At 48.0% G+C, this 24518-nt stretch overlaps 1 protein-coding gene across 4 annotated transcripts in view; it reads right to left on the reverse strand.

The window, feature by feature from the left end:
• ZHX3 (zinc fingers and homeoboxes 3) overlaps nt 1–23273 on the reverse strand; it is a 46751-nt gene extending 23478 nt beyond the window's left edge. For 2 of the 4 annotated variants that reach the window (XM_014254173.2, XM_014254175.2), the window contains exons 1-2: nt 23176–23273; nt 5851–5957 (exon numbers count right to left, since the gene is read on the reverse strand). The gene's annotated coding sequence lies outside the window, so the exon portion shown is untranslated. Of the gene's footprint in view, nt 1–5850; nt 5958–19296; nt 19370–23175 lie in introns of all 4 variants that reach the window. The other 2 variants (XM_088064698.1, XM_014254178.2) reach the window with 2 other exon arrangements.
• Nucleotides 23274–24518: the final 1245 nt, after the last annotated feature.

A 24518-nucleotide genomic window follows, 5' to 3' on the forward strand; every position in this document is an offset into this window, starting at 1 on the left:
ATATACTCACACCAAAGATGGAAGAGTGGCCACAATTCACACTGCTGGTTCTCAACAGCCTGCACAAGCCACTGGACCAGCTGTGTCACCAGAGGGAGATAACAGTATTTTTAACATTTCTGGATAGTCAGATACTCCCCAAGAGCATTTTCCCACCCACAACCACCACAAGGCCTGATTTTCTGCCACATCCCAAAGATGATCATTTCCATCCAACCACAGCATCCCACACCAGCTGGAGCTCACTCACTGCCACAGGGTGGGGGTCTCAGGCCAGTGGCTCTCCCAGATCCACCCCTGGATATGGCAAAGGGAAGAGAAGCTGCATGCCCCCAGGATAAAGGAGGCTCAGCATCACTCCTCAGCTCTGATGTACCTGAAACAGAGGAACTCCCCCCTGGACAGCTGTTGTGGGAGGGCTTCCCATAGCTTATCCCATGGGAATGGCAGGGAGCCTTCACAGCACCACACAGCAGCCAGCCAGCCTCCTGCTTCCTCTAGATGTCTGCTATTCCAACCACGAGGTTTTTGCACATTTCAGGGATGCTGGAAAGTTTCTCCTGACATTTAGGGAGTGGTCAGTGCTGTTACCCAACACTGGGAAGGAGCAGACAGGGAAGAAGCAGGGAGAGGTGACATGATCTGCCTGAGGTCTGTCTACACACTGCCATGAGGAGCAGGACCATGTGCCATCATCTTTGTCCCCAAAGCCATCGCCTCTCCTTAACATTCACCTGGGTTCAAAGCAGAAAGGCAGCACAGGAGCACCAGAAACCTGCTCTGCCCAAACTGGCCATCAATTTAAAGCTCAAGAGCTAAGAGCAGTGCTAAGGAAGACTTTACAGCTCAAAGAGCAACCACTTTGCAGTGCAGTAATGCCAGGAGCCCCAGGACCCCATGGAACACATTTTCTAGGTACCTGTAAAACCCTTTAAATGGATCATCCTGTTGTGTTTTTCCCAGGAAAAGAGAGGCCCATGAGATGGTCATGCTTCCTAGCACATCCAGGTCCTTCACACAGCAGCTATGGAAAAGGGTATGGGCACCTTCCCACTGACACAGCTCCTGGCTGGAAGGGAAATGCTGTCACCAGTGTGTTACAGAAAGGGAAATGAGGCACAAAGCAATTCTAAATAACTCGCCCAAGGTCACAGGAAGCTTATAGAAAAGTCAGTAATTGAACTCAGGACTTGTGAGTCCCCAGTCTAGTTATTTATCAGAAATCACCATTTAATGGTGATAACCTTTAGTCAGACACCCTCTTATTTTGCACTGCCACTAAATTATACTGGCAGAGGGAACTATTACAAGTTTCCCTTACAGCCCAACATGCTTAAAGGGTTGTTTTGGAAATAAAATTTGCAGCATGCTCTGCGTGCTGGAACAGACAGCTCCTCAGTGTTGCACAGAGCTGAACCACCAAAGTGATTATAAGGCTCCAGATCAAGCTGGGAAATAAGCTGTTTTTCCTCTGCAGTGAATCACTTTGTTTTAAGGGTAGCCTGCAGTCCACAGTTTGAAGGGTGGTAAGAACTCACCATTTCACCTTGGATCTGCATCTTCTTTCACAAATACCTCTGACAACACAGAATATTGCAGCCTTAGCTATGAGCCAGACACCCCAAAGCCTCTCCCTTTGCAGCAGGCCTCTCCTTGAACCTGATGTGCCACCAGTTTGTGTTGGTACAAAACAATAGAATGGACTTTATCCAGACTTCCACAGACCACAGGCACAGTTCTTTCCCTTCATAAAGAAAACCTGTTCAAGCATACCCCAGTCCATTCACAGAGACTGGACACAGCCTCCACTGGAGCCTTCCACAGCCTCAGGGCACCCCTGCCAGACAGAGCTGGCTGAAGGCATCTCTGGGGCCTCCAACCTGGCTGCTCCTGGGAGTCTCCTGCTGCTGGAGAGGAGGAGGTGTTCCTCACCTCAGCAGAGGAACAGCAGAGCCACTCCAGCACCACTGCACATCCCAAACCCCAGCACCGGGAGAAGCCCTGCAAAGGGGAACAGCAAACCCAAACCCTCCTGATACACAGATGTGGTTTATAACACAACAGACAGAACCACATCTGTGGATATCTGCAGTGCTCAGATCCTTTCCAGATGATGACAAATAGTGGAAGTGTTGGGCAATAGGTTTGGAAGGGGACACGCAGGACGGAATTTGCCTTTCACAAAATATAATGAGGGGCAAGAGTCAAAACTGTTAGTGTGGGGCTAGCCAAGAAGTTTATGCAGCTCTTAGGCATCCAGTGGCCTCATCTTTCTGAGTACAAGCAATTTAATTTGTCACACTGATATTGTATACATGTCCTGAGCAAATAGGTCAGTAAGAAGTAAGAGTAGGAAGGGAAGAATGAGGGAAAAAGATGCAAGGGCATCTGGAAAACTGTCTGATCTGCAAGTTGGGAATCTTTACAGTTACACATGATTACTGACTGGGGAGATAGGAAAAGGGCAGGTAAGAGAGGCTTCACAGCTCATGCTCAGGGCTACAGCCCCTGCCTAGGGACTGAGGGGCACTGGTCAGTGCCAGCCCCCAGCCATCACCTTCCTAGGGAGCACCAACACTGCCAGCTTAACAGAAAGAGAGAAAAGGAAAAAAGAGAGAGCTTCACCTCTTCTAAGGCTCTGCTACAGAAAGAAACCCCATATGCTACCAAATTACATAGACAAAGGACAATCCTGTTTTGTAAAGCCTTTGTGTAGGGAATTCTTTGCTTTGAGCTCTGCTGCAGACTTGCAGGTGAACGAAACTCTTGTGAAACATTTACCTCTCAGGGTGAGGAAATGAAATCTCTTTTCCCCTTCTGTTCTTCACTGGCAGAGCAGAGGCTCTGGGTGGAAGAGCTGTACGAGTGGGATAACCCTGTCCCAGCCCTTTCTGCTTTTAGGCTACTCACCACAAGTCCTTGCTGTCACTCCACACCATAAACTCCAGTGAGGAGCACGTCCAGTGCTGCAGCTTCACGCAGGACACCCAGCTTTGTGAAAGCACCTCATGTTTTTCCTGCCACAGGTCCTGTCTGCCCTAACACCGTCAGATCAGGGTGAACCCCTCAGCAAGAACCAGCTCAGCAGAAACACCTCCAGAGGGTTATTAGCAACAAGACCAAACTAGCAGCTGTGGGCCTGCAGATCCTTGGGCCCTAAACACAGGGCTGAAGAGGCGTGACATCAACTATGTCAAAAATTTGCTTGCTTTGAAATCCTACTCCTGCTTATTTATGTTACAGGAGTACCCAGAAGCCTCAGCCAAGCCCTACAGAGCTGGGGCTGGAGAAGTGCATTTGCACATGTAATGGCCATAGAATCACAGAATGGTTTGCACTGGAAGGGACCTTAAAGATCACCAGTCCAGCCCTGCTGCTATGGGCAGGGAGACCATCCACTACACCAGGCTGCACAAAGCCCCACATCTCCACAGAGAGACACGAGCAGCTCAGAGCTTTCACTGGAAATAACTCACAGCCAGGTTGGAGGTGAGGAGCTGCTGTGGCAGGGCAGGGTACAGAAGACAGCCAGCACAAGGGCTGGGAAGCAAGCCAGGAGCCAGGCATCATGGACAGGGGTGTCCCTGGAGCTTCTCTAGTGCTCCCAGGGCAGAGCTGAGCCCTGCTTCCAGCAGCCAAAACACCCCATGAAAACGCTGCACACGGAGCTCTGCAACCCCCACAAGGATGCAGAGAAGGCTGTTAACCTAAACAGACAGGTCTGAGATTGATTCGCAGGAAGGATGAAATCAAGAGGCAAAAATAACATTTCCAACACACCAGTGACATAGCAAGCCCTTAATCCAAGGCACTATTTACAGGCCAAGAGCATTCCTTGCTTCTCTTACCTTCAGCTGCAAGGTCTGGGTCAGCAGCTGCCTTGGAGGAGCCTGTTTGAAGGTAACAGACAGCCCAGGGAACAGCCAAGCCTAGAAACTGGGATTTGCAGGAGCAGATAAATAATTAAAGGGACAACTGAGCACAGCTCACTAGACTTTGCTTCACAATGCAAGCGCTGAATGTGAAAAACTCAAAACATTTCCTCCCCAAATGCATTAAACACCCATTTTACTATTTCAAAGTCTTTGACTTTCTCCAGCATCCAGATATTCACTTCCCAACACTGCCAGGAATAGGGTCTTGTAAATAAAGTTTTACAAAAAAGGAAGGTTAACACACAGCATATTTTTCCCATTACTTCAATACATCCTGCAAGCTCTGCAAGCTTGGTAAAGAAAGAGTCTATTTAAAAATCTAGGGTGGGGAAGAATTAGCTCACCAAAACCATAAACAGATTTGCTTTGCACTTTCAAGCCAAGAGAAAAACAAGACAGGCCATGCGCATTATTGATGCACACAATGGCACAATCGTTTTAAAAACAAATTAATTGGGAGGGAGAGGACACCACAGGAGGGTGGGGGACAAGGAGAAGCAGAGAGAAAGGGACCAACTTCTGCAGCAAAGATCCTCAGTTTGGTTCTTAAAGCTCCTTCAGAAGATACTGAAAAGCCTTTGTGGGCTGGCACAGGACCGTGGGGTTGCAGGAAGGATGGCACACTTTGCTACAAGGCCACAATCCATCTCTGGGTGCTGGCCCTTCAGTAATGAACAAAGTCTTTTTCTGCAGATGGAACACAAAGGAATTATTCTTATTTACCCAGACACCTTCCACACAAACCATCCACATCTGTTATGCTGTCTTTCCATGGCAGATACTAAGGGATATAAAATTTAATGCCTTTCTCCCTACTTTCCCTCCTAGGAGGCCGACTCTGTTAACAAACACAAAGCAAAGCTACAAAAGCTTCACCCTCTTCCTCCAGCAAATTTTTCTGTTTATAATAGCCAGACAAGTAGAGAGACACAATGTTCACTGCATTTGCACAGTTACTGCCATAAGGAATTGAGAACCCACCTAGATGCAATTAATGGAGGGAACTTCAAGGAGGACAGCTCTCAGGGGGCTGAGGGTGCACGTGGATCCCAGCACATCACATGCTTCAGCAGGGTGCCTTAGTTTATTCCTACCAGTTTAACAGGCTGCAGAACTGGAAGTGTGTCAGGAAAGCTGCAGCAAACAGCACCAGTCCAGTCACTGTACTCCCAACACTGATTATTTAATAAAGTCTAGAAACAAGCAGTCTCCAGATGCGGCACAAGCTGGGTAGAAACCACTCTAGGGTTTGAAAAATACCCATTTCCACGGGGACACTCATTTATCACACAGCCATGAATTGGGTGAACAAATTCCCTGCCAGTCTGCTCACTTATGTTCAACCATGGAGCTTACTTTTTGTACAAATAAAATGGCTTGGCTCTGCTATGAGACCCAATTTCTTCTTCAAAAGCCTGGAAGGGTGCAATGGAAAATTGGAGTGTTATTTCCAAGCACACTTCTTCCATCCACAGAAGCCAAAAGGAAAAAGCATCGCTCTCCTGACCCCTCATCCACACCATGGGACAGATGGATATTTATTAAGTTACATGGAAATAAAGTAAATCAGCGACTAGCACACAGATAGAGGAGCCAGCCAGGAGAAAAGTACAAACACACAGGCTATCTGAACTCTGTTTTGTTCAAGAAGTGATATCCAAAAGCAAGGAATATAAAAATCTCCCCCTTCTCAGGGACACCTGGAAGCATAAGCCAAGCTTGATCTGACCATAGAGCAACCCCTGTTCTCTAGGCAATGGAGCCAGTCACTGCAGGATCATGTCCTTCAGCCACCAGGCTGCAACAGCCTGCACAGAGATCTGTGTGATACACTGAACACACCACATTTCCCTGTCCAGGCTGCACAGAAAGGTCCACATCACACACAGTGCCCGGGGTGACAGCAGTGTCCTACCTGCATGAGGGACCATGTCCTGAGCCTGTCGTTCTCCTGCCCCTCCTCTGTGCTCACCCACATCTTTAAAGTGCCTGCAGTTGCCCCAGCAGCACCAGGATTCAGAGCTGGAAGAGAAAATATTACACCAAAAATTACTGCTGAAGGATATTACCCCTGAAGGAGAAGGCAGCTCTTGGGTAGCAAAGGCTAAAAGCAAAATTCAAACACTGATCAGTTTGAGGTGTCCACCCTGCCATGCTCCCACAGTACATCCCCACTGAAGCACCCTAAATGCCCATCTTTGAGTTTTTTTTCCCCTCTCAATAAGTAAAGGCATTATTTATCAGTTAACCAAGTTTGCTGAATTAATCACCAAGGCCTCAACCCAGTGAAAGCAATCCCCCAGCTGCAGTGTGCTGGAAACCAGTGACACTGCTGCCCAGCTCCCTGTGCTCCATTACAGGGCTGGAAACCTCAACTGGCCAGAACATATTTGGAGCAGCAACCACAGCACTCTGACTGCCACTGCCACAGCAGCAGCTAAATATAACAGGCAGCTCTGCTTGCAGCTGTGGCCTTCTTTTCTCCCCTACATTTCCCCCCACTGCCATCCAATCCCTGCTCCCTCACCACTGGAGAAGCAACAGAGCCAGCTCCATGTATTTCCTAATTTCTAAACCTTACTGTCTAAAGAGATAACCAGCCAAGTGGATTTCTGGGATTAAGTTCAGACCAGGGCAGAAAACAGCAGATTGAAAAACAAAGAGTCACCCTTGAAAAGGGTGAGCCAGAGCATGTAACAAGGATGAAAACCAGGAAAATTAGGTTGTGATTGCCCAAGTAAAGTAAAATTTAAACTTGTTTGTTTCTCCTGTCCAAGCAGTGACAGGTCCTCCTCTCCCAGCAGCATGTCCCAAGTGTCTCATGCTCAATGGCAGGAGGGCTGGAACTAGGTGATCTTTAAGGTCCCTTTCAACCCAAATCATTCTGTGATTCTATGATTCTATGAAGTGTCCCTGTGCTTCAGCCAGCTCTGGTCCCTAAAGTTCCCTGCCTGAGCCCCACTAATCTGCTTCCCAAGTTGGATCCTTTGCACACAGCTGCTGAGTTTCTTGGATTAAATAAGTGGCACAGTAAGATTTCACCAAGCAACTGGCACAGATGCATTTCAACTCAGGAAAGGGCTCCCCAAAATCCTGCAGACAAGAAGTTTCCACTCTGGTTGTAATTTCACAGACCAAACTCAGCAGCATTTAAAAAGAAAAGAGAATAATTAAAAAAAGGCAAAACAATTGGACAAGCGTAGAAGGACACAAAGGCTTTCCCTCCCTAAGCACTCAGGTGTCTTGACACTGCCTGCTGCAGAGCAAGGCTCGGAGAAAGCTTTCCCCAGACCTGCAGTGCTGGCTGCTTTATGTTATTTGTTATACATTACTTGCTGTATGTTATTCTCCCAATTTAATTCACAGGAAAAGCAAAGCAAGCCCAGAACTGGGATGGGGGGGCAGGGGAGGGGAGGAAATCAGGAGGCCTAAGTTTGGCAAATCACAAGACTTGAGAGAACAAGAAAAATGTTTTAAATGCCTGCTAGATGCCACAGCTTTTTCTTTTTTAACTCGCTTTTCTTTTTTTTCCTCCCTTAAAATGAAGGGAAGGCTTACCCCTAACCAATTAGGTTTCAGCACACTTGGAAAGATCCCAGCATTGAATGCCGAGACCTTGACATAACAGGTGACAAACTTTGCTGTGCCAGAAAAAATTTAACATATAATAAGAAACAAATACTAGAGTGCTGATGGAGTGGTTTTTATTCCAGAAACTTGTGTAAATGTCCTATATTGACTTGCACAACCCCAGCACCTCCCAAAAAGAGTGATAACAGCCTGGCCCCACTGCTTATCTGCCATTCCTCCTCCTGTAACACTGCTGCTCCTCTCCATTTTGCCATGGTACATTTAATATCCTTCACACACTCCTTTAGGGATTCAGCATATGCCAAAGACTTTAACAAACAAGATTTTGCGTTCCTTGGAGTACCTAAATTAAAGAGTGACCTCGATCACAGCAGTCAGAAAGCTTCGCGCTTCTAGAAATTAAAGGTGGCTTAAATAGAAACTTAAGCTGGAGGCAGAGATAAATCTGAGTCTCCCAAAACCTTGTTCTGAAATATGGAGTAAAGCCCCTGCAAATTTGGCACCATGAGCTATGATTACCCTGGCAGCTCCTCCTTGAATTCCCTGGAATTGCTGCTTCAAGAAGAATAACAGAGAGAGCTGGGGCGAGGGCGCAGGGACTGGGGTTTCCTCCAAGCAGAACATGCGAACAGCTCAGCTGCTTATCACTGAAACTGGAACAGCAACAAGGACAACCAAGGCATGTTTTTTCCCCCTAACTTCTTTCAGATATTAAAATCCCAGCATCCAACAGCCAAGATACACTGAGGTCCTTATGTCTCAGTTATTTGCACTGTCTGCCAGAACCACAGCCATCATTCCCATCCCACTGCCGTCCTTACGGCTTCCCAAGGCTTGACTGAGCAGCTCAAAACCTGCAAACAAGTTCCAGAATGGAGAATTTCTTCCTCAAACAGCAAATTCAACATACAGAGTAAGCCATCTTACTATACCTGTGTGAGATCCGCCGAGGGACTGAACATTTTAAAATCAAATCCACTGCAAAGGCTCAAAAACAGAGATTATTCTATTTTCCTTTTACCTCACAACCCCACTTCAGATTTATTGTTTTTAACAGACATTAGCTCTCTTTTGGGACCTTAACAGATCTTCTTGCTCTCTTTTGGGATTTTTTTTTTCTTTTAATGTGTCTGAAAAGGGAACTAGGCTGTCCCAGAATAAATCCTCCTTGCAGAGCAAAGCCTGGTTTGACCTGAGACTCACACAAGCAGACACAGCAGCCCCGAATCCACCTCTCTGTCCAGAGGATGGGCTGAGGAAGAACAAAATTATACAGAAAAAGACAAAAACAATTCCTCTGCCCACCAGTCTCCAAAAGGGACTCTTTACCTTTTCTTGCTGTTTCTCAGAACTAGGAAATAGCTGAGCTGTGAAGGCACTTTGCAGGCTTTGGCAGAGATGAGCACCTTCCTGAGCTGTCCACATGGACCTGAAGGAAACTTCTCAGACTTATTCTGAGAAGACCAGACACTGCCCAGCAGAGACTGTCTGGCCCTGCAGCCTCTGCTGCTTGTGGAACACTGATTTAAAAAGTTACTATGCCCAAGGTACAATTAAAGGACTGACACGTTACCATTCAGAATCTCTAAAGAGGCTTTTTTTTATTTCTGCAGTATTTACAGAGCTGGGAACTTGACTTCACTGATATTTCTTTAAAGAGAAATAGCTATACTAAAGGCAACATCATTCACTCCCCTCTCTGTCTCTTCCAACTCAAGTGAACCAGCATCCTAAAAGCTTCATCACTGAGAGGGGCAAGTTGTACAATTTCATGGCCATAACATTCAATTTCAGAACCAAAGAGCATAAAATATTTCTAAGCAACATCTGCTTTTGTAGGGAGACATGCAAACTTACGTTATGTTTAGTAACTTCAATCTTTTTAAGTGCCTGAAAATTTAAGCCACAGAACAGCATTTCTCATCTCTTGCTTATTTTAGACCAAAACCAGCCCTCTCCAGCCTCACCACTTCAGGCCAGGAGGGAAGGGAGCAAAGAACAACAGGAACAACTCAACAATGACCATCAAGAAATACCAGAAAGATATTTCCAAGCTGTTTTATCCTCCAATAACTGGTGCTCCACAAGCTCTTCAGACCATCAAATTCTACTGTTACTTTCAGGGAAAGTACTTCCCTAATTTTGCCCAATATTTAATCTGAACATTTTTCTCTGCAATTTTAGGACTGTGACCTCTTACTCTTCCCGCTGTGTACAGAGAGCAACCATCCCCTTCCCTTTTAAGCGTCTGAAGATGTATTTCCTGCCTTGTTCTTCTCCCATCTAGAACCAGACAGCTCAGGTTTGATCAGACCAAGGATTTCTAGACCTCCAGTCAATCTCTTTACAACTTTCTGGATCTCCTCCAGCCAAACTCTTCCCCTCTCTCCTGCCAGAGCCAGACAAGGACACTTTCCCCCATCCTTCTGCACTATACTCCTGATGCTAATGTTTATTTTCAGCTGAGTTTTATGTCCAATCTCCAAGAATTTACAAGCAGATCATGGTCCAACCCATGTCTACTCGAATGAATTTTTCCATTGCAAGAAGGAAATATTCCACTATTCCTTATGGAATATTCCCATGATGCTAAAAATTCCTATTGCAGAGTTTTAAAAATTTCAAATCCTATTCAGGTTGGGTTTAAAAGCAACCAAATAGGTATATACAACATGGAGCATTAAAAGTCAGTGAATGATAGTCAGCTTCCTATCCAAGAAAAGCAAACAACAGACTCCCTCTCCTCCCATTTTCATCTCACTGCCCAAAGGATGCTCTAAGGACCACAGGGGATACAAAGAGCTAAATTTAACTATCTATTATTTGAGAGCAGTAATCATCACTTTGTTCCATGTTTTATTCAAGGCCTGATGGGGTTCTGATCATCCATGTGATTATCCAGTTCAAGGAAACAGAAGAGCACTGGTTTCCCTTTCATCCAAAAACCCCAGGACTACAGCAGGACGTGGGAAGCTGCGGCTCCGTTCCTGCACTGCCTGGAGGTTTTGGCATCTTTAGCTTCAGCTGCTGCTGTGAGCTGGGATATTCTGGGATGGGGAACTCTGTCAGTCCCCTGGGATCTGCTTTCCATGCAGAATACCATATTTAAACTGTCAATATATTCAATGACATGGCTGAACAGCTCCTCTGCCCTCATCTCCAGCCTCTCCCAGCTGCAGTTACTGGTGCCATTCACACAGTTTTGTGGGAGCAAAGAGACAACAAAAGCAAAAATAAGTTTTTTCCAACAAAAATTCCCTTTGACAGGCAGCCCTGCCATTAACTCAGGGACAAAAAAAAAGCCTGGGAGCCAGCAGTGACAATGCTATTATAATACAAATTATTAATACAAGGGACCTCATTTCTCTCAGCTTCCACACGAAGCTTGCCAAAAGCCAAAGGCTCCTATTTTTGGTGGGGTGCACAGACCTTGAAAACTCCACAGTTAGCAAAGGAAAAAACACACTGACAGTCTTTACACTGTCCATAATATCTTTTTAAGGTGACTTGTCATTTAAACTGTCAGCTTGAAATCTAATCATTTTTAAAAATGAATATAATATTATGTATTACACTCACAGGCTGCAACCACTGCCAAATTCCTCTGACAGTTTTTACGGGATTATAATCACATTCCTCTTTTAATGTTTTATTCTCTTGCTCCTGTGCCAGAGACATGGGAAGGAGAATAAATGGCTACTTAAGAACAATGTATGATGATCCAAACCAAAACTGGAAATGGAGCACAGTGCTGTATCCACCTCCTTGGAGGCGGGATGCTCAGCAGCCAGAACACTTTCAGACACTAGTGTGATTTTAAAGCAAGGTTTTCCCATGAAAAATCCTTTTATCAAAGGAAAAGCACTGATAATTGTGAGGCAAACGTGGGAGGACAAGCTTTATGTTTCTGCCATGGAGAAACACCAGGCTCTTGCAGAGACCTCACACAGCTCAACTCAACAGTGGCCACAAAGGAACCACCAGTGGGACCCCGAGCAGAGACAAGAGCTGAGCACACCCAAGCCCTGTCCCAGAGGCTGCACACCCTCCATTACTACTCCATTTACTGCTCAGAAACCCTTCTGCTTTTTCTCCTCCTTAAATTCTCCTATTAAGATGGACCTGATGAACAGACCCATGTCTGGGTCTGCTCTCCACACCACGAACAAGGCCAGCCTGAGCAAAGTGCCAGCTGGGTGCCAAACCCAGCTCCTGCCGGGACCTGGCTGGGGCTCAGACTGGGGAGAGTTACACAAAACAAGGATTCTGGCATTTCTTAGCTCAACCTAAATGTCTTTTTCCCCCCCTCAAAAAAATGCCTGGAGCGTAACAGTGCTTGTTTGTACAAAGAGGACAGACAAAATAGTCTAGAAATGCAAGCAAAACCTGATTCACCCAAATTAATGGGCAAATTTTACAACACGAAGACATGAAAAATGTTGGGTTTTTTTCTTTTTTGCCTGCAAGGTTTTTTGTTGCTTTTTTTTTTTTTTAGGACAGTGTTCCCTTACAAAAGCATTCTTCTGAAAGCACTTCTCCCGTGAAGCTCCCCTCCAACAGCTACTGTTACAAATCTGTGATAAAAGATGTATTCAGCAGGGCTTGGCACACAAATAGAACCCACACGGGCACTGCCAAAGCCTTGCAATTTTATCACGAGCTCCAAAATACTTGGAGAGAGAAAAGATGTCCTTGCAGGGAGCATCAGCACAAGAGAAGCTTCATCTCCTGTGGTCACCTCAGACTGATCAGGATGGGTTAAAAAAAAACCCACAAGCATCTAGACACAATTCTGGAGAAAATCTCTCAAGTAGGAGGACAAAGCCATATAGATTTTCAAGGACTCGTGGCCAAGCAGAAGAAAGCTTTGATGAATTGTCACTTGATTTGATCCAAGCTCAGGATTTTACAGTGGTGTCCCACTGGTGTCTACTTTTTGAGGGGAACTTCCCAGACCTCTCCAAGAGTTTCTGGACCAACAGAAAGCTGTCCAAAGTTATCCCTTAGCATCAGAACAACCATTTCACAGACCTCCAACTTAGGCTTGCAAGAGAACTATAAATTGAAATCAAACCCCACTCTGACTCAGCAAAGTCCGTCAAAAGCTGGGGGACACACAGAGCTCCTGATGGGGGACAAGCCTCGGTGGCACAGAGCAGGGGCTCTGCTGCTGCTGTGGAAGCCTGGCTGAGCACAAAGACGAGTGTGTAACACCTCCAGGACACGTCTGCAGGATGTACAAACACACACCCAGCATCAGCACTGCTCCTCTGTCCTGCTGCTCCTTCCTTTGCACCAGAAACCATCCAGCCAAACTGGATGCAGCATCCACGACACAGGGGAAAAGAAACATCTCAATTAATAGACTTCAGCTGGAATCTCCCAGGAGACAGTATTAAAATGAAGGAGGGAAGAAACAAATAAGCAGAGGAGAAAAGAACCAACCTAGCAGTCTGCCATGCCAACTTCTAAAGCCAAAAGTCAAGCCCAGGATCCCATGGCACTGTTCCCAGTCTGGGATACTGGGAAACAACCAGGCTACTGCATCTCCCTACCACTCTCTGCCCAAGAATTCCCATTTTCCAGCTTTTCTCCACAACCACAAAGCTCTGGGAGTTTTGTTTCCCTTTAAGAAACAGAGATTTCCACTGAAGTCTCTGGTTCTGAGTGCTGGGCTGTAGTCCAAGAGCCCCAAGAGCCAGACATCAGGAGGTAGCGATGGGCTGCAGGCGCTGGCCACCAGCCGGACCCTTTTCCAACCAGCTCAGCTGGGGTCTGGATTTGGGAATCCACGCTGCTGCATTCAGGAAGTACTTCCCAAAATGCAGAGCTTAACCCCAAAATTACATCATGAAGGAGCAAGCACAACTCTCTAACACACCATAAATACATCACTCTGTACCACACTCAACAAGTCCAGCTCTAAATCTGGTTCACACATAAGACACAGAAAATATAAATATTCTCCCTGATTTCACTGCGATATTCCCAAGCTCATCCAGAGAACCTACAAAGTCACTAAGCTATAATTAGAGGTTTATTATAAAAGGTGTTTGGGATGCCTGTCAGCACTGAAGGACACTCTGTGTTTAAGGTACTCTTAACATACACAGTGGCAGTGGGCCATTTTTTGAGCTTTCATTAAACTAAAAAGCCAGCTTGTTTACTCACCTCAAATGACTTTTCTCAGTCTCTGCTTTGCTGGGTTTTTTTTCAGTCTCTAACTTGATTAATGGCATTTTAAAGAGTCAAAAAGCAAAAGCCATCAGTGAGGTGGTTTAAAACATACATTTTTATCCATAGCTCATAACATGATTGCCAGCTAAATCTTGCTTTTCACAAAAACCAAAAAACAACAACAAAAAAACCAAAACCAAACCAAATCCCAAAAAACTGGGTGCAGAATGTGCACATTCACTCACTGGTTATTGTAGGGTTGTTGACATTAGTTTTTTTTATTAAAAAAAAATCAAGTGTGGAGGGGAAACGAAACAATGTGATACTTCTTTGAGACAGTCTCTAACATTAGGAAAACATGCAAAGAAAATCCCATGGTGATCCACTTGCAGACCTTCCCACAGTGCACCAAGCTCAAATTGATAAAATAACAAATTCTGTTTCAAAGCACTTGGGCTGGCCTGGCCTTTTCAAATTGTTTTTAAAATAATATATGACAATAATATCATATCCTGAGGCTTTGGGAGGGACAGGAGCCCAGTGCCACACACCAGAGATGCTCTGTGGGATCTGGGCTCCCTCCTGGCTGTCACACCCCAGGGGGCTCTGGGCAGGTTTCATTCCCCACACTGAAAACAGAGATCACATGGGATCACCAGCTTCATGCCAGAGTGAGCATTTTGCATTAATTAAAAGGTGGCTCCATCACACACTCCAGGATTTCTCACCACTGCAGCACAGCGTGGACCCACCTCTTGCATGCCTAGGGTTTCAGCAGACCATCCCTGCCCTTCTAAGTGAAAAAATTAAGCCTACAAGCAGCAAGTTCTATCACAACTTCACAAATGTTCCTAAAATTGAGTTCAAAGTGGAATGAAAAAGCATCTCTAAAGTGATGCTCTGGTCCAACAGCTGGTAGCAGCATCACCTGGGCTTTGCTGTTGCAAAATAAACCCTGAGGGTGAGGTGGCCATGGCCAGGAGGGGAAAACATCATTAGGAGATAAAATCATCTCTGCTAATCCTGACTGTGAATTCAGGTGTAATCAGACCAGCTGCCAGGTACAGCTCTGCAGAGGTGACCTTTCCTGGTGCTGTCTGGATGTGGCACCATGGAGGCAGCAAGGCTGAGAGAAGATTTCTCCCTCCTCAAAACACCACCCACCTCTGGGGCAGAACCAGCCAAAAACAAAAGCAGAAGAGAAAGGCAGAGCAGAGCAGGGCTGCAGATTCCTGTGCCAAGAGGGTGTGCAGCTCCTGGATGCTCTGAAATTGCCCCTTCCCAAACACCGATTTCCATCTCTCCCTTCAAAGCCCAAGAACAAAATATTTGGGAGCTGGATGGATGCACAGCAAACATATTTCACTACAAATGGTCTCCAGTGGACTTGTTTTTGCATCTTGCAGCAAAGCACGACTGCAAGGGAATGTTTTCCTCTTCTAGTAGACTATTTACTGTTAGACACCTACATAAAATTATGGATATTTGACTTACAATTCCATTTCTCTTCCCGAAAAAGCAGATGAAATTGAGCTACTTGGTTGCAAAATTAGCAATACTTTGTTGCTAATTCAGTTCCAAGAACCTCCCTCAGCTCTTTTTTCTAATCACATGCAGAACAGCTACACTGCACATACCATTTTTTGCTACATTGAGCTTGACGAAAATTTAAGACTTCCTCCCCACCCCATCTTCTTTTTAATGGAAGATGTGATTATTGAAATTAATTCGGAAAACAGTCAGCATTCACCAATCAGCTCAGCAGTTTGGGTTTTCTTCATCTGCTGGTTACATGCTAATTATTGTGCTGGTGAGATTATTTCCCATTCACATTTGGAATTTACAACACAGTAGGGAATTGATTAAATTAGAAGAAAAATACCAAAAAATAGAGAAAGAAATCAACGACATTTTACATTCAACATGGTTTTTTTGTTTCCCATTTTGTTCCCAGCCTCATGCCTACAATGCCCTGACAAACTCAGCCCCAGCAGAGCAGATGCACAAGGCAGCATTTCCCAGCTTTAAGGACTGGAAATGAAATCCACAGAGCAGATATTTTGGGAAGGCAATACAACCCTCCCATGTTCATCAACACCTCTGTTGTTCCTCCCATCCTCCACTGCCTCACACCAACCATATCCTTTTCCACTTGGCTGACATTTGCAATTAAGAAGGGAAATCCCCCCACATGTGGGAAATGAGCCCCCATTTCCAAGCCAAGGCTCCAGCAATGCTGAAATGCCCACACAGAGGCAGGAATGATGTCCCCTGCCCATGACAAGCTCTGTGGGCTGGGATGGCTTCTTCCTCACACCAGAAGAGCACAAGGGACAGAGTAACACCAGCCCACGACATCCAGCAAGCAAGGACCACCTTATCCTGCTATCAGGTCTTCTGATGGAAACCCTTTTTTCAGAGATGCTCAGCAGAGAGGTCTCTAATTTCACTACTGCATCTCAAATCCCATTTACCATCTCATTTCACCTGGACAGGCACAACAATACTGTCATCAGCAGGGCTTTGAGCACACAAGGGATGTATTGTTTGCCATGCAACGCTGTTTATTTGTGGTTACCTCTCAAAGCAAGGGCTTCTTCTCACCCCCACCCTCTCCATTCCAACCATCCCCTTGAAAACTACAATAAAATAAAAAATAAACAACCCAAAAATAAACAAACAATCAAAACCTATTCTAGGTGCCAGAAAAGATCAAAGTAGGAACATGAAGGCTTTAAAATTCCTTTAAACACCCCAGTCCCCTGCATGCCACAAACTGCTGGGCACCCACAAGCTGCTCTGAGACCTACCCTGAAAGTAACATGAAAAGCAGTGTCCTGCAACAGCAAAGGGAAACACACAGGTGACCCCACAGAAGAAAATAAGACTGAAAAAACACATCTAAAAAACTAACAAAGAAAGATGCCAGAAAAATCAGGAGAGCATAGAGTAGCAAAAGGAGCTTGGAAAAGGGTTAGGAGCAGGTGGACACACAGTGACTGTTCACAGGAGAGGGGTTTTGTAAGATTAACCCCCAGTGCACCAACTCCAAAGATATCTCCCCTACAGCACCTTCATTTCTAATGCACTGACAAGCACTACTGTGTTCCCAGGACCAAATTTCCAGCCTCCAGGAATGATGCTGGCACATGGCAGAACCACCACAGCTCAGCACAGGCTGGGAGAGCAGGACAACACCACACCACCAAGGCAGACAGAACAACAGAGGGAAAACAACTAAAAACAAAAGACCTGCAAACCTGCAGCGGTTGCCACATCACCCTCAGTCTCCATCTTTCCTGCCTGTAAAGCAACAGGGAGATGCCAGACACTGGAGCAGGGAGTGCTGGCTGCCATTTAAAACATCTGCTGCACTTCCCAGTGCATGCAGGGCTGGGGGAGCAAAGCCCAACAGGTGGATTATGAAATATTCACATCATTTGCTTGTTCACAGCCCAGACCACAGCCTGCCTCCCCTGTGCCTGCACAGCTGGGGGGGGGGGGGGGGTGTGCGCTTAGATTTTTGGGTTTAAGTCTGTTCTGTCTCTATAAAACAGAGGCACTCCCCCTCTCTTAAATGCTTTCTGACATGGAAATGATTCCTAGCAAAGAAAGAGCAGGATACATTTCAGAAGGGGAGATTGCTTCTACATCCTGTTTAACAAATCAAAGCACAACACACAGCAGGCTTGCACAACACAGGTGTCAGGGTGATCCGTCTCTGAGGGCCACCCCACACCCAGGAAACAATGTAAGAGCCAATTAACCTTTAATGCAAAGTGTAAACACCTATCTTAGCAGGGCTGTGAAAAATGGCATCACATTCAACCCTTCAAGGTCTCCAAAGCCACCTGCTCAAGGTGCTGGTTGAGAGGTGACCACCTCTGCAAGGCTGACTAGAGCTGAAGGGTGCAGCTTGTAAAGCCCAGTGCTTTCTGTCATTGGAAGCTGGAATGATAGTTGTGCTTTGCACACCCCCAGGTAGGACCTGGAGCCACCAGGAAGGTCTCCAGCCACTGCAGCCTGCCCTGAGTACAAGCATGAGGAGCCAGGAGTACATTTGGATCCTTCACACAGACACCCAAGACTTCAGTTCATTAAATATGTTACACATCAAAAAGCATCCAAGACAACCCCATCTGAAACATCCTCTTACACAAAGTATACTCCAAGTACTCCAGTGCTCTCCAGCACAGACCTTTGCTACCCCTACACTCCAGGACATCTGGAGATGAAGAGCTGTAAGATCAGTTACCCAAGATTTCAAGCCTAATTTTGATCCTCTTTACTAAACTCTTCATTTTTACCATTTTAAGAGCAGAAAAGAAGTTTCAATCCCTCTTTAAAGACAAATGCTAACTGATCCTTGGTTATTTGGGGAAGACAGGAGCTCCACCAGACAGCAGGGCAGATACAGCTTCTGGCAGTAACTACACTCTCCATCTGTGGGATAACCCAAGCATTGGACTTACTTTCCAAAAGGACACCAACAATAGCACAGCTGAGGCTTTGGGACAGGAAAGCAAGACACCAGGATGGCCATTTTGTTAAACTTTGCTGTATTCTGGGAGTTTTGTTTTTCAATTCATTGCAGCAGCTGGTCCACCACTGACCTGAAACACTTTTGGACCACAAATATATCCCCACAGCTGAGAAGCACCTGGATGTAAAGAAAAAGGTGTCACAGCTTCTGATTTACAGCACTGCAATTGCAGAGCACAAGCCCAGAGAAGATGCACAGACTTCCAGATGGAGAGAGGGACAGGACTGATTACATACAATTATTAATGCATGTCCCTACAGCACTGGAAAAAAAGAACTGAATGTGCTTAGGAAGAAACAAAGCAGTGAAAAATAAAATGACTACCCATTCAAGTATTTGTGCAACACTGGCATGACACCTTAGGGAAATAAATATTTGCTTGACCTATTTCCAAAAGACAAGTTTTTTATAAGTCCCATGAAAACCTCTTTATTTACTGAGGCATGAGAGCAGAGCATTTGCAAGCATCCCGCACACCAAGCCATGTTCCAGGAGCAGCTAAGTCCCTTCTTATCCTTCCCAGAGGAGCAAACTGATGTCTTTACACCAGTGGGACAAGATCAGCCTGAAAACAACATCAAGGCACTTCTTCAGGAGAAGAAGAGCTAAACAACAGTGACACAAACAGCAAAGAACCACCTTGCCCCCCTGGAAGGCCCTTTCTACTGATCCATCTGCCTGTTGCTCAGTGAATTTTTGAGTGCTCACACTTCAAACCTGTGCTACCCAGGCTCTTTATTGAGGAGCCAGGCACCAGAGCTCATTCCCCACCCTATTCCTGACATGGCTCTCAAGCATCTCTGTATCAAAAGGGAAAAAACAAAATAACCCAAAACAAAACCAAAAGCTGTTCCACTTCCCTCCAAGCAGGCAGGAAAGCCCCATTACCCAGACTGAATTTTCTGAGCATTATTAGTCAGGAGTGTTTGGGTGGAACTACAATGGAAACTTTTGCAACCTCAACACCATGTTATTTTATTTCATTTTTTTCCTCAAGCAAGTGCTAAAACACATGAGGCACCTGGCTGGAACAGCAAGGGCAGCACTTACCCACAGTAGGAGGAACCTTAAGATGCCATGACTGCAACTGGACACAGCTTAGAAAGCTCATCCTCCCATTTTCCTAATTTTAAAAAAAAGCAGAAATAAGGAGTGAAGAGCACACAGATAAAAGGGAGCCCAGTTAAATGCCCCCCCTATTGTGCCTGTAGAACAAGGAGAGGGCACCCTCACAGTGTCCCTCTGAATGGGGAGAGCAAAGAGAAACCACAAAGCCTTTGAAGCACATGAGAGTGTCCTCCACGTGGAGATGAGCCATGGCTGCCATGGCTGTGACTGCTCTGGTGACAACCCAGCTCTGCTCTTGTGCCATGTGTCATCGTCACCAGCTCCTGAGCTCCACCACAGTCCACCCCAACCAGGCCTTCACAGACACCTCATGGAATCTCGCTCCGTTTGCATTTTAAGCATTGTTATTTGCAACATTTGTCAAGAGAAGAAAACAAAAACAAAAAACAAAAAACCCACAAAAAACAAAACAAAAAACCAAACAAACAAAGGAGGGGAGAAGTACAAGACTTTTTCCTTTATAATTAGAAGCATCACCCCGCTCCTACTTAACAAAGCAGAAGAGCCACCACAGCTGCCAGAGGGAGGGAGGCTGCTGACCACCACAAAGACCATCAGGCACCAGCAAGCAGGATCTTCTCCAAAATAGCCTCCATAGCAGGACTAGACTCATTCTACCTGGAGCAGATGTTTAAGTTACTAAAATCATCCTCCTGATGTCCTATGTAGTTAATGCAAAGAGATAGGCAACTCAGCATGATTCTGTGTCTGCATGGGGCAAATCACCCTTAGCATGAGCAAGGAGGGGGGAATGTGGACCTGGCTCTGGGCTCCTCCTTTCCCAACAAAATCCCTCTATTCCAGGATGACCCCAGCCCCCGCAAGAATGAGGGTGATAATAATTTACATTGGCTGTGAGCAAACCAAGGACCTTCCCATGGGGTGAACCTCCCTCATGCTTTTTTACATGCAAATCAGGTGGAAAAAGCAGAAAGGAATAATAATATCAGGCGATGGGAAGCAAGGGACCCATTGCAGCAGAGCGGGCAGCAACAAGCCAGCCCATGGGGGTTAACTTGCACAAAGCTGGGGGTGCTGAGCAGGATGGGGGGAGTTATCTGCTCCCACCTTCTGCCTTTTGTTTGCACAGATTTCTACAGACTCTCAGTTGTTTGTCTCCATTCCCAACAGTTTTTAGAGGGAGCTGATGCCCTGCCTGCAGTTAGCCCAGTCCCTGGAGGGGATGAATGTGAGCGAGTCTTGCAGGTCTCATCACAGCCCAGATGCTGTCCCACATTCAGGAACAGCAAGAGATGATCTGTGTGACAGCCTCACACAAAGCAGTGGGATCCTGGTGCCCAGAAACCTGGAGGAGGCCCCGTGGGATCAAGGCACAGCCGTGCCCTACAGACAACCGTGCCTCCAGACCCATCCCATCACACAGACACGGAAAGGCTGGACAAGAGATGGACACAGGCCCGTGTCCCAGGGCTGGACTGCAAATCCAAGGTACAGATACATCCAGGAGCTACAAGATGAGCTGTTTTTTATATAGTAACACCATAGTAACCAAAGCAGAGGGAAAAGCTCGCATACACAGAGGGACAGCATTTTTGGAGAGGAGGAGCAGGAGGTCTAAATTGAAGGAAAACCCTGCAGAGCAAGGAGACACACTCATATAAACGAGAACTGGAGTTATACTGCTGTTTAAATCTCCCCACATTGACAACCCAGATGGCTCTCAGTACCAGCCTGGCTCACCTGCTCCAGGCTACCCCACTCCAGGCTGTCAGCACTGCCTGCATCCATCCCTGTACCTCTCCGTGGAAAGCCAGCGGCCCCATGGGGCTGGTTTCACTTGGCTTTACAACAAGGAATTTATTGATAGGGATGCGCTCCCATGAGTGACTTCAAGGCTTCAAGTTACTACAGCTTTTCTACAGTAGCGGAGAATTGCGGAGGCTGAGCCCTGTCAGAAAAACCTATGCTAAACCCCAACCCATCTATAATATAATTAACACCAGCTACAGATTAGGCTGTATCTGAAGCAAATCAGATCCAACAGCCTCCTCTTTCCCACCCCCAAAGGTGGGTCAGGACTCCAGAACTGTGTGGGCATCCGTGTGCTGCAAGTTACTGGGATGCACTAAGAGGAAACAATAAACAGACTGGAACAGTCTGCTCCTTCTTCTCAGCTATGTTGTAAAATACATCAAGGCCATACACCCAACCTAGTTAATAGAAGTTATCGTTAAATTGCTGTTTTCTTCTATGGTAAATAAAATGCATCTGAGCATCTGGGTGGTTTTCCCCTCCTCCTCATCTCTTAAAGAGAGATTAGTTTAGAATAAGCTGTTCCAGATAATGAAGTAAACTTCTGGCTTCCTATCCATGGAGAAGTGTTCCTCAGGACACTATGATCCTTGTTTGGGGCTGCAGCCAGAGTAGGTGGTCAGGGGGAAGAGCAGGGAAACACTCCCTGTTCAACTGGAGCCACTCTACAGCATTCAGCAGAGAGAAAGCCCACGGCTGGGCAGAGTTCATGCCTTTAGTGGGCAGAAATGGGAAAAATCAGAAAGGTTTGTATATGAGCTTTTCAATGTACGCCACATGGCCTGAAGAAACACATCACCTACCTCTCCCCCAAAAGTTTCCCATCACGTAATCAGAATAGCACAGAACTCAACTGGAGAACCGTATTGTCTTAGATTTGAGGGTGCAGACAAAGTGTGCCCTGAGCAGCAGGATGGGGCCACTTCTCATGCAGGCCAGCTTGCCAAGCCAATGTGACACCCGAGCAGCACACACCCAGTGTCCATCCTGGACCCACATCCCGTCCAAAGGGACATCTCTGCTCTCCAAATCCACCTCTCGAAGCAGGGGGGCCTCAGTCTGCTGGCACCTGGCCACATGCCCGGCTGCCACCACACCCCGTCCAAAGGGACATCTCTGCTCTCCAAATCCACCTCTCGCAGCGGAGAGGCCTCAGTCTGCCGGCGCCTGGCCACATGCCCGGCTGCCACCACAGGAGCCCTGGCTAGGAGCTGGCATAACCCCGGCAGGACTTTACCCCAGCAGCCCGAGAGCGTGAGGTTAAACCACTGTCCCTAGCCAGGCAAGAAGAGCACCGAACGGGAAATCTGGGGTTTAATCCCGCTCCACCACAGATTTCCTGTGCGGCCTCGGGCTCGTCACTTAGCGGCCGCTCAGTTTTCCTACCTGCGAGAACGGGGAGATGCCGCCTGCTCACAGTCCGGTTCGTCCCAAGCACCGGCACTTTAAACCCGGCACTGCCGCAACACCAAGAGCTCCAAAAATCCCCACTGTGAGCAACCCTCCAAGCCCCAAGCTGCGACACGAGTGGGGTCTGCTGCCCCGCTGTCCATACAGCCAGCAGCCAATGAGGGCTAGAAGAAAGCACTTTTCTTCCTCTAAAAACCCAGACTAAAAGAAAAACAACCCACAGCACCCCGGGGGAGAGGGGTCCCGATCCGCCCCACGCAGCCGGGTGGGTCCCGGGCCGCCCCGCGCAGCCGGGCGCTGGCGCAAAGCTCCGACGGCGGCGGGACGCGATTTTTAACCGGATTTATTTCAATTTTAATTGCTGGCGAGCCCACGGCAGCGCAGCCCCGCCGCTCCCGGCCAGCGGCAGGGCAGGGCTGGGCGCTCCGGGGCGGGGGGGTCCAGCGTGTCCCGATCCTCGGGTGGGCGCCCCGCACGGGGACGGGGGAAGGTGCGACCGCCTCGGCCCCGCTGCCCCGCACCTGCCGGGGCTCTGCGGTACCGGCGGCAGCGGCTGCGGGCGGGAGCGAAGCACGGGGGGCGGGACCCCCCCCCCCGCGCCGGGCGCTGGGCACTCACCCGCGGCAGGTCCGTGGCGGCTCGGCGGGGCTCGGTGCGGGGCGGTCCGGTCCGGTGCGGTCCGGCGGAGGCCCCGGCCCCGAGCGCGGGGCGGGCGGCGCAGCGGGGCGGGCGGGCGCCGCCGAGCCCAGGCATCGGCGGGGGGAGCGCGGGGCGGGCGGGCGCGACAAACACCGGCATCAGCCGGGCTCCATCGCCGGGCGGGGGGGGCCCTGGCGTCACCACGGCCGGCCGGAGCGCGCGTGCGCGCGCGGACACCCGGGCGGGTCGGGACGGTGCCGGGACCGGCACCGGGATCTGGGATCCCGCGTTGGCCACCGGGACAGGGAACCGAGACTGGGATCTGGACCGGGCACCGGGGAGTGCGGCAAGCGCCCGCAGCGGGGCTTTGCCCGTAGCAGCCCCCCCGAGCTCCCGTGGGGTGCGCGTACCGGGGAGCAGCAGCGGGCACGGGGAGGGATGAGGAGCGTGCGGCCACCGCCGGGGGCCGGGCACGGAGCGCTGCACACCGGACCCCGCTGTCCGCGCAGGGAGCTGAACCGGCCCGTGGCGCCGGGCTCCGGTGGAAGCGGAGCAGGGCGACGAGTCCGGTCGGTCCGCGATCTCCATCAGCCTTGTCAAGAACCGCGGGCGGCTCGGGGCGGGCGGCCCTGCACGGCGTCCAGGGCGGTGGAGCCGGCACGGATGGCTGGGTGGCTGGAAGCCCCCAGACCCTTCCCGTTGGCAGCCGCTGTCCCCCGGCGGGTGGGACTGTCCCACGCCGTGAGGGACGGAGGCTGCTGCGGGCGGGGGGCTCCGGGGTCCGGCCACAGGCTGGAGCCCAGGGCTGCTGTCTAGCACTGACTGAAACTGCTGATCCCCAAGGCTTTGGCAGCGTCATTCCCAGCCTGCTGTGAGCAGGTCAGGAATCGAACCAAACACCAAAGATTTACTTTAAATAAAGTGTGTCTTGGAAAGATCTTGTCTTGAAATCAGACACCAGCTTTGGACAAAAGAGAAGATTTTCCAGCTGCCTAAATGTGCACATCATTATCCCACTTTCTCTGGATTTGGAGCTGGTGGTCAGACTCTGCTCGCAGTTACATTGATGTAAATATATCGTTTATCTAAAACTATGGGCTTTAGAGTGTGTCTCGGTTTAGAAGACAGGTGTCTGCTAGGGAGGGCAGGAGCCCTCCCCCCGGAACGAAAATATAGACCTCCTTCTTCCGAATTACTATAATTTTGAAAATCAAGAGGCTCTCAGGCAGAGATTTGGGGATAGGAAGAACAGTTATTTGCTAGTATGCATAACAAGGCAAACAAACAACAATAACTACAGCGTTAGCAACAAAACAGAACCA

This window comes from Pseudopodoces humilis, chromosome 19 (assembly GCF_049639895.1).
Source record: "Pseudopodoces humilis isolate 2021_Gansu_Grassland_sample_001 chromosome 19, ASM4963989v1, whole genome shotgun sequence".
In the NCBI taxonomy this organism is placed as follows: Eukaryota; Metazoa; Chordata; class Aves; order Passeriformes; family Paridae; genus Pseudopodoces; species Pseudopodoces humilis.